Source organism: Helicoverpa zea, chromosome 13 (genome assembly GCF_022581195.2).
Source record: "Helicoverpa zea isolate HzStark_Cry1AcR chromosome 13, ilHelZeax1.1, whole genome shotgun sequence".
In the NCBI taxonomy this organism is placed as follows: domain Eukaryota; kingdom Metazoa; phylum Arthropoda; class Insecta; order Lepidoptera; family Noctuidae; genus Helicoverpa; species Helicoverpa zea.
The window spans coordinates 2,545,283-2,554,356 of record NC_061464.1 but is presented as its reverse complement, the minus strand read 5'-3'; positions in this window follow the sequence as shown (position 1 = coordinate 2,554,356).

Sequence of the window (9,074 nt, the reverse complement as noted above, 5' to 3'; positions counted from 1 at the left end):
GGCAGTGAAGCCAAAGGGAGGGCGAGTTATGGGTACATGTCATCGGCATAGAACCGTTCACAGTGTACAAACCCACCACAGCCATGGACTCGTAGGTCAGGTCACATCCTCACCTACGAGTATGCAACGAGACGCCGATGCACAAATCGACACCTCAGAGAATAATATTGAATCTCCAGATGTATCGGAACCAGCTTCTATAGAAGACATCGAACGAATTTTGCAAGGTGATTGAAATTTTGTGTGTGAGACGTGTCGTGTTTTCGTAAAGAAAAAGGAAACTCACCGTATCTTAATCCTATTGAAAATCTGTGGGCGATTGTAAAAGCTAGACTTCGTAAAATTGACTGTACTACGAAAACAAAACTGATTGAAGCTGTAATTCAGGTGTGGTTTCGAGACCAGCAAATATCACAAACATGTAAAAATCTGGTTGATTCTATGCCAAAACGCGTTGCAGAAATCATTAAAGCCAAAGGAGGACATATTTCTTTGTTTTAACGAATAAATACTAATTTTTTAAAAATATAACACGTGTTCACATTAATTCGCACACTATTGTAATTAAAGATTTGCAGATTTTCAATTATTCGAACATTGATTATATCAAAGGCCTAATTCTTACCGGGGATATCAACGTCACGTTATTCTGGTAATAGTCCCTATTCTCACCGTACAAACTTCTCGGAGGTTGGACGAGGGAATACCCATCATGGATATCAAACGGCACGGTATTCAGGAAGTAATGTCTACAGGCAGCTTGTGCAGTCTTTGGAGTTTGGACGAGACACGTCTCAAGAAATTGTGAGGAATCCGACGAATGCACAATCGCCAATTTCCGAAAATTCTCAGGAGGAACTTTTTAATTCCATCACTGACGATGATGCTTGAAATGTGTTCATACCTACCTACATTATTCTAATAAAAATTGAATTAGGATAATTCCGGGGGAGATGGCCGTACGGGAGAGATGGCCAATTTAAAAAAAGTTCAAGTAATAATTCATAGATGGCACTAATTTCATTTAGTTCGGATTCGTTTTGGCACGCGCAACAAATGTGAGTGAATTTTTTTGCGAATAAATTATGGAAAGGTGAGTAATTTGAACGCGTTTGATTTAAACTAAGGGGTTGACGACGTATTAGATGGTCACAAAAAAGTTTTCAAAGTTTTGTCTGTTTTCGAACTTTTTTTGGAAAGTAAGATACTTTCTCGTGTTCTAACCTCAAAATCAACTACAAAATCGAGACGTTGCTTTTATTAAGTTATGTGGCATTCTCACCCAGACAATCGGGAGAGATAGCCATAGAATTTACGGGAGAGATAGCCATAGAATTTACGGGAGAGATAGCCATACAATTTAATGTGCTAATTTAAATTTATTTAAAACATTAAATATTTTCTACAGATGCCTAATCAATATTTACGAAAGATGAATGCTGGACGAGGTGGCTAGACCGATGAAGACTTAAAAAATGCTATGGCAGAAATGCAAAGTGGAGGGATGACCGTATATAGTCCGCCTTTGTAATTGTTTGATTGCATAAAGTTGAATAAATAAATAAATAAATATATAGGGCCTCTTTAATTTACCATATTCCAAGAAAAACCTAAGAAAGAAGGTTAAAAAAAATTACATAAAGGGACCTATGGTGCAGACAACGAAAAAAGACTAAGCAAGCGTATAAAAGATATGCAGTCGAGAGGCTTCCCAATGACTATCGATGATTTAAGAAAAATTTCATTTAAGTATGCTGAGCGATTAGGAATTAAACACAGATTCAATGTGAAGTCTGAGAAGGCGGGCTATGATTGGGTGCAAATGTTTTTGAAAAGGAATTCTGATATTTCATTAAGGAAGTCAGAAGGGGTGTCATATGCTAGAAGTCAAGGGATGAATAAAGCAGAAGTAAACGCCTACTTTGAATTGCTCGAGAGGATTCTCAGTGAAAATGATCTAATAAATAAACCTGGCCATATTTACAACATGGACGAGTCTAGGTTACAATTGAATAATCGACCAGGTCATGTCTTTTCTGAAAAAGGTTCCAAAGCTGTAGCTATGTCAACGTCTACAGAAAACGGTGAAACGATAACAGTAATTGCTTGCTGCAATGCTGAAGGTAATTTTATGCCTCCTGTATGCATTATGAAAGGTCAAAGAAAGAAACCTGAATTTATACAAAATGCGCCAATATTATAAAGTTTAATGAAATTTTGTGCCATTTCTCTTTTAAGAGTGAGATTTTGTATAAGCGATTCGTTACGCTTATACAAAATCTCACTCTTAAAAGAGAAATGGCACAAAATTTCATTAAACTTTGCGAAAATGAAGGGTCAACAAATATTTCTACCGGTGCTTTAACAACTTTGTATAGAAACAAATGGAACATGCCAGATAGGTTGCCATTGGCAGAAGATGTAAAATTATTAAATAACTTTTTAAGCGAAGAAAGGGACAAGTATATAACGCTTTTAAAAAATGCAAAACTGACAATTAATAAATAAGCAAAATATTGATAGCATCGGAAAAAGGAAAATTACACAACTTTAAGGGAAATAAATATAAATATAATAAAATTTCCGATGATGATGAAAGTACGAATAGTGAAACTGAAACAAATGAACTCGATCTACCTGCCCAAACTTTTGCAGACGAAGGTAGACATGCACGAAAACTACTCTGATTGTAACGAAAAACAACCTGAAACTAACAAAATATCATCAAAGAAAAAGTTCAGAAAGAAGAAAGTAACAACTGCTAAACCATCGAAAAAAAAGATATGGACTGCAGAGGAAAAAAATGTAGTAGAAGAATACTTTGCAAGAGCTATCTTCAAAAAAAAAGTGTTTGTGATGTTTACTGCTTTTATATTTTGTGTGCGAAGGAGTACAAACTTGAATGAAAAAAATGCTGTAAAAGTGTAATTTTATTTCGAAACAATTCGAAGTTTTGGTAATTTATCTCAAGATAGTACCTATGTTACCACTGTCTACTATTAATGATGATGATGATGATGGAAGAACGATAGAATCACGTCCATCCATTGATATGAATCCGTCGACGTGTGACACCTCGACGTTCACTTTCTGGCCAGAGGAATGAAATGTTGCGATTAGAAAAGGAAAAACTTGAATTAATTAAAGCACGATTACAAGATAAGAAGAAAGAAGAATTGAAAAATGACGAAGATGACATGTTCTTTATGAGTATGCAGGTCGCATTAAAATTTTTCGATTTCGACACAAAGTGAAATGATACTGGAAATGACAACTTAGAACGAGTACGCTAATATTTGATAATAATACACCTGTTGTGGGCGATTATGTTGTAGTTCAACCCCAATACTTTACATCGGATTCACACAATAGTGGTGATTCGTCGAGCATGTTACCTTGTGCCTCAAGACAAATATCAGGACCTAATATTTCTTTTCAAGATGAACACGCCCTGTGTTCATCCTGCAGCGGCAGATGAAAGTTCTTATAAGGGTCATAAACAAAACAGGCAAAAAAAATGTGCGTTTGATAAAAATTGGTTAAAACATACTTTGTACATTAATATTTTTATTTAATAAATTAACGATTTCGATGTTGTACCAATGTACGTTAAAATATCTTAACTTTATTTGATACTAGCTTCCGCCAGCGGCTTCGCCCGCGTGGTGTGTCGATAAAAAGTAGCCTATGTGTTAATCCGGGGTTTCACCTATCTACATACCAAATTTCAATCAAATCGGTCCAGCCGTTTTTGCGTGATTGAATAACAAACATACATCCATACATTCTCACAAACTTTCACATTTATAATATATGTAGGATGTAGGATTTTTTATAACATTAAAAAAAAGTTACGCTTATGTACCCTTCCGTGGACCGTGTAAGCCTAGGTTCCAAAGTTTGCTTAAAGAAAAAAAATACTTCAAATTAAAAGTTTCAATAATTTTAGTATTTTTATTAGTTACTTACATTCTCAGCTGAATCCGGTTAGACTGGAAGCCGACCCCAACCAACATGATTGGGAAAAGGCTCGGAGGAGGAGGCTAGTTACTAACATCTTATAGTTGACATTTTACATTATTATGAAAAATCAACACACAATATAAATACATTATTATAACCTCAGTGATCCTTTCTACGAATATCTTGTTCTATCTAAATCTAATATACCAAGTAACAGTTCTGCCAAGAATACAAAGAGAAAGAGACCAAAAGAAGATGAATTTATAAAATTTATGAAGGACAGACAGGAAAACCGAAATAGACAGCTGGAGTCATTATCTCAAGAATCAGTTGATGATATATCGACATTTACAAAACATATTGAAATGATGTTAAGAAAATTGAGCGCACGTTCAAGAGCAATGGCAAAAACTTAAATTTTTAATATTGTCTCGAAGTATAAGATCACAGATATCGAGAGTCAAACTGAACGCCTCTATACAAATTCATCTTACAATTCACATTTTCCAACAATAGCGGCTTTATCAGGATCTCAAGCGCAGAGTGATTAATCACGACAGGGCCCCGATTCTCCTAATTTTACTTAAGCGTCATACGATTCACGTTCGACTCGATTCGACTGAGGTCCAATCCCGACTCGATTACGATTGAAGCGTATGTGGCATTCCGCTATTTTTTCTTTGAAATAAACATTTTTATCCTTTTCTGTCATTCAATAATGAATCATTTTGTCTGCAAATGATTTACGATTGCAAAATGATTGTACAGCAAACTACCGTATAGACCAAAATCACCAAAATAGCAGACCAATCGCACACCAATCAAATGTCAATCGAATACGATTGGTCTTTTATTAATAGCAGAATGCCCGATATGGTTAAAACTGCTATTGCGTTCATATTCGATTCAATTTCTATTCGATTTTGACAATATTAACTTAGGAGAATCGGGCCCCAGTTTTCATATAATTCAAATTCATCATACAATTCATATTCACTGATAAATGCAACTTCATCAGAACACCAAACACAGACTGGATTGATTGATTTAACATCTCGCCAATTACCAAATATTTCCGGTGAACCATTTCAAAGCAATTACGGTGAAATCGACAAGAATAATTTCGATAAATTAGCAAACTTACCTTAAAGTTAGTGCTAATTTTTGTTTCATTGATATTCTTCCCTTTTCTTGCATTGATTTTTTCAGTAAATTTAATACGTAATCAAACTGTGTTTTATTCAGCCGAAAATACTTCCTGAATATACTGTCATCAAACATCAAGTGCTTCTTTACTAATATAGCGAAAATGATCCTTCTTGACCTCTAGTTAAATATAAATCCTTAATAGGTAATCGTCTTTCAGTTTTCTATTTGTAATAATAATATAAGAGCAAATCATCGTCTTCTTCTTCCTCCAATAGCAGCTTCGTTACTTGGTTTTCCATCACGACACAAAACACCACTGACTTCATCGACAGACTCTCTTGAACTGAGCGGTCGCTCCACGACACTTGTCGCGATCTTCGGTCTCAGTCTTGACCTACAGTACATGCCGAAGAGACCGAGACATTTGTCGCTGTCTCTGGTCTCAGTCTCCTGTCTCGGTCTCCCGTCTCTGTCACGGCGCGAACCGCCACCTTAAGAGTAAACCGATTGAGAAACTGCAAATTGCCTGAAAAAACACTACAATGAAAAAGAACGTACCCAGAGGATTTTATGACGAAAATGTGGCGACTGTGGATGATATTTGACGTAAGTGCTGTTGTGTGGAAAGATAACAAGCCCGTTAACCTTCTTTCCACTTACGTGGGAGCAGAACCAGCAACCACAGTCACTCGCTTTGATAAATCGAAGAAAGAGAGAGTTGCTATTCCATGCCCCCAAAGTCATCAAGGAGTACAATGCCCACATGGGAGGCGTGGACTTATTAAGATTCTTCTATAGGCCGTTATCACATCACAATGAAGAGCCGCAAGTGGACCATGCGCTTATTTTATCATTTCCTGGACCTCGCAGTTATAAATTCATGGGCTATGTTCAAGAAGGTAAATAATATAAAGGAAATGATCAACTTCTCAATTTGGGTACATTCAGACTAGAACTTGCTGAAACCTTCTGCAAATTGGGTCTACCTGCAAATGGCGCTAAACGTGGTCAACCTAGTGGGAGCACAATACAAAGAGAACTTGTAATGAAGAAGTTCCGAGGACCAGCTCGAGCAATTCCTTTGATAGATGTCAGATTGGATCAGACATGTCATTGCGCAGTTTGGCTGGATAAGCAGCAGAGGTGCTAATTCCCAAAATGTTCAGGCTCTACATACAAAATGTGCCAAAAATGTCATGTATCTTTGTGTGATACAAAAAAAAACAATTGTTTTTATAAATTTCATAATGAAGACTAAATAAATATATTTCAAAAACAATATCCACTCTTATTTTACCCATACTTGCAAAATCTCAATGAATGCGCTATGTAGTTTATAAACAACACTCACATTATTGCAAAAAAAGTATAGTAAATTCATGTCTATTACACAAATATATTTTTTTAAGTGAAAAAAAAATCGTCCATTTAAGGGTTAAATTTACATGTATCTTTTCAAAACAAAACAGGAATTAAAATTTCTTATCAGACCTTTAGAAGATACCGTCCATTTTGGGTGTTGTTTCCGAAAGCTTCTGCAAGAGATGCATGTTTGTGTACGTTACACGAAAACAGTGATCATATAGTCCGATCACTTCATAAGGCAAAAATTATATCGTATGGATCTGCATCACATGTGGCTAAAGTACTTTGCTGTAATAATGACACACTTAATTCGAAATTCCTAGAGCGAACGTGTGAGGGATGCCATAATAAAAAAATCACCTTTCATGAATATGATCACAACGATCATATAACTTACGAGAGATGGACTGTTAAAATGTTGAAGTAGTTATTAAAGGTAAGCCAAAAATATGATTCATCAAATAACGTCAATACAAACCACCTGCAAAATGGGTAGGGTTCTTTATCTGTTCCCAGGGAAGGATGGAGTTTCGAGAGTAGCAGACATCCGAACCGCGACGGGCACAATCAGGCGTGCCTCATTGAAAATCTACCCATTACCTATCTCCACAATTGAAGCCAGCGTGACTCCTCTGCAGTTGGAAGACGGATCTTCCAAAGCGGCCGGTATGTTGGCTACCAACAACGCCATCTATTGAACGACGGCGGAACTGCGCGAGCTAGCTCTTCGCTCAATAGCAACGGGCGCCACCTAGCGCCACGAAATGGACTCTCGCCGTGCACCGCCGCGACCGGGCGCCGCCATGTCCCCCCCGCCTCCGCCAGGGGCTTTTCCATTTTTGAGCTGTCTCAGAGCGATCTCGATTTCGCCACTGCTGACTTCTGGCAGGTCTTCGGTGAAATGGCGTGTTAATGTGGCTCTAGAATCCTCATTTCCGGGATCAGGTCGAGATGCATGCGATGCGTATAACCGGCCATAGAAATTTTCCACTTCCGAAAGGACTGCCGGCACCGAAGAAACGACTTCTCCACTTGTTGTGGTCAGCTTCGTCAAGTGGCTTCTTCCAAGAGATTTTACGAACACCTTTGACCCCCGATTCAGCTCAATTGCTCTTTCAATGGCAAGAGTATTGGAGCACCGGAGGTCGCGTCGTACGTGCTTGTTGATCTCTTGGTTTAGAGCCCGCTTAGCTGACGAAGTGACAGGCGGGTTTTCACGTCGTTTCTTCATAAGCCCTAATGTCTCATCCGAAAGCTTTGATTTCTTGCCCTTACGCTGCATGTTACAGAATCTCGAACCTTCCTCCCTGAGGATCCGAACCACATATTCGTGGTTCTGGTTAACGTCTGTTGTGGTTTCCACGGCGGCAAATCGGTTCTCCAAATTTGACTGGAACGTTTCAGATCCTGTCATGGTTTGGAGCAGTGTTGGTCGGAGCCTGGCCTTCATCAGACGGAAAAGTTCGGCCTTGAAGTTGATATTCAGAGAGCCTCGGACAAGTCGGTGATCGCTCCCGGTATTAAACCTATTGATCACGGAGACGTCTCTGAATATGTGCTTCTTGTTCGTCATGATGAAGTCAATCTCATTTTTAGTCTCAGTGTCGGGGCTTTGCCACGTCCACTTCCTTTGGGGCTGCTTTTAGAAAAAGGAGTTCATCAAAAAGAGCCCCTCGCGTTCGAGGAAGTTGACGAGCATTTGCCCCCTATGATTTCTGCTTCCAAATCCATGCGATCCTACTGCCGATTCGCCGCAAATCTGTACTCCCACTTTAGTGTTAAAGTCCCCCATGACAACGGTGTAACGGGTCTTTGTAGTGAAGTGGAGGGCCCTTGATATATCATCAAACATATCCTCCACTTCATCGTCTAAATGTGTCGAGGTCAGTGCGTACACTTGCACTACCTTGAGGCTATACCTGTCGGTGAGCTTTATGATAAGGTACGCTACCCTGTTCGACACACTAGACACCTCCACAACGTTATCAGCTAGGGACTTATTAACCAGAAACCCAACGCCACCTTGGGATTGTTGGTCTCCCTCTCGGAAGTACATTAGGTGACCTGATTCGAGGGTTATGGTGTCCTCCCCCTCTCTTCGAACTTCACATAACCCTAATATGTGCCACCTAATCTTCCCAAGTTCCACCTCGAGTTGCGCCAGATGCGAGTCAAGCCGTAGCGTGCGGCCGTTGTACGTCGCAAGAGTCAGTTTGGTTTGGTGGCCTCCCGTAACCCGGAGATTCTTCGCACCCCCTGTCCCGCCGTAACCACGGTCGCTACCGTGACCGGGAATAGCGGGACTGCCGGGAACTAGGGGCCGTGGCTTTATGGTTCTGCACATTGAGGAATTTAGCCTACTGCTATCACGCTGGCCAGACGGGTTGATAGAGGGGTTTTTTTTTTTCGAGTTTTCCTTCTCTCGCACGGTGTTCGGTGCATTTTTGACTCCATTAGTCGACTTCTACGACACCCACTGGAAGAAGGGGGTAGCGACATATGTATTCTTAAGCCGTCGCTACACGGCAAGAAAGTACGTCGTCCTCGATCGGGTGACCCAGGCAGTCCTAATAGCGATGAGACTTATATAGGCAAAT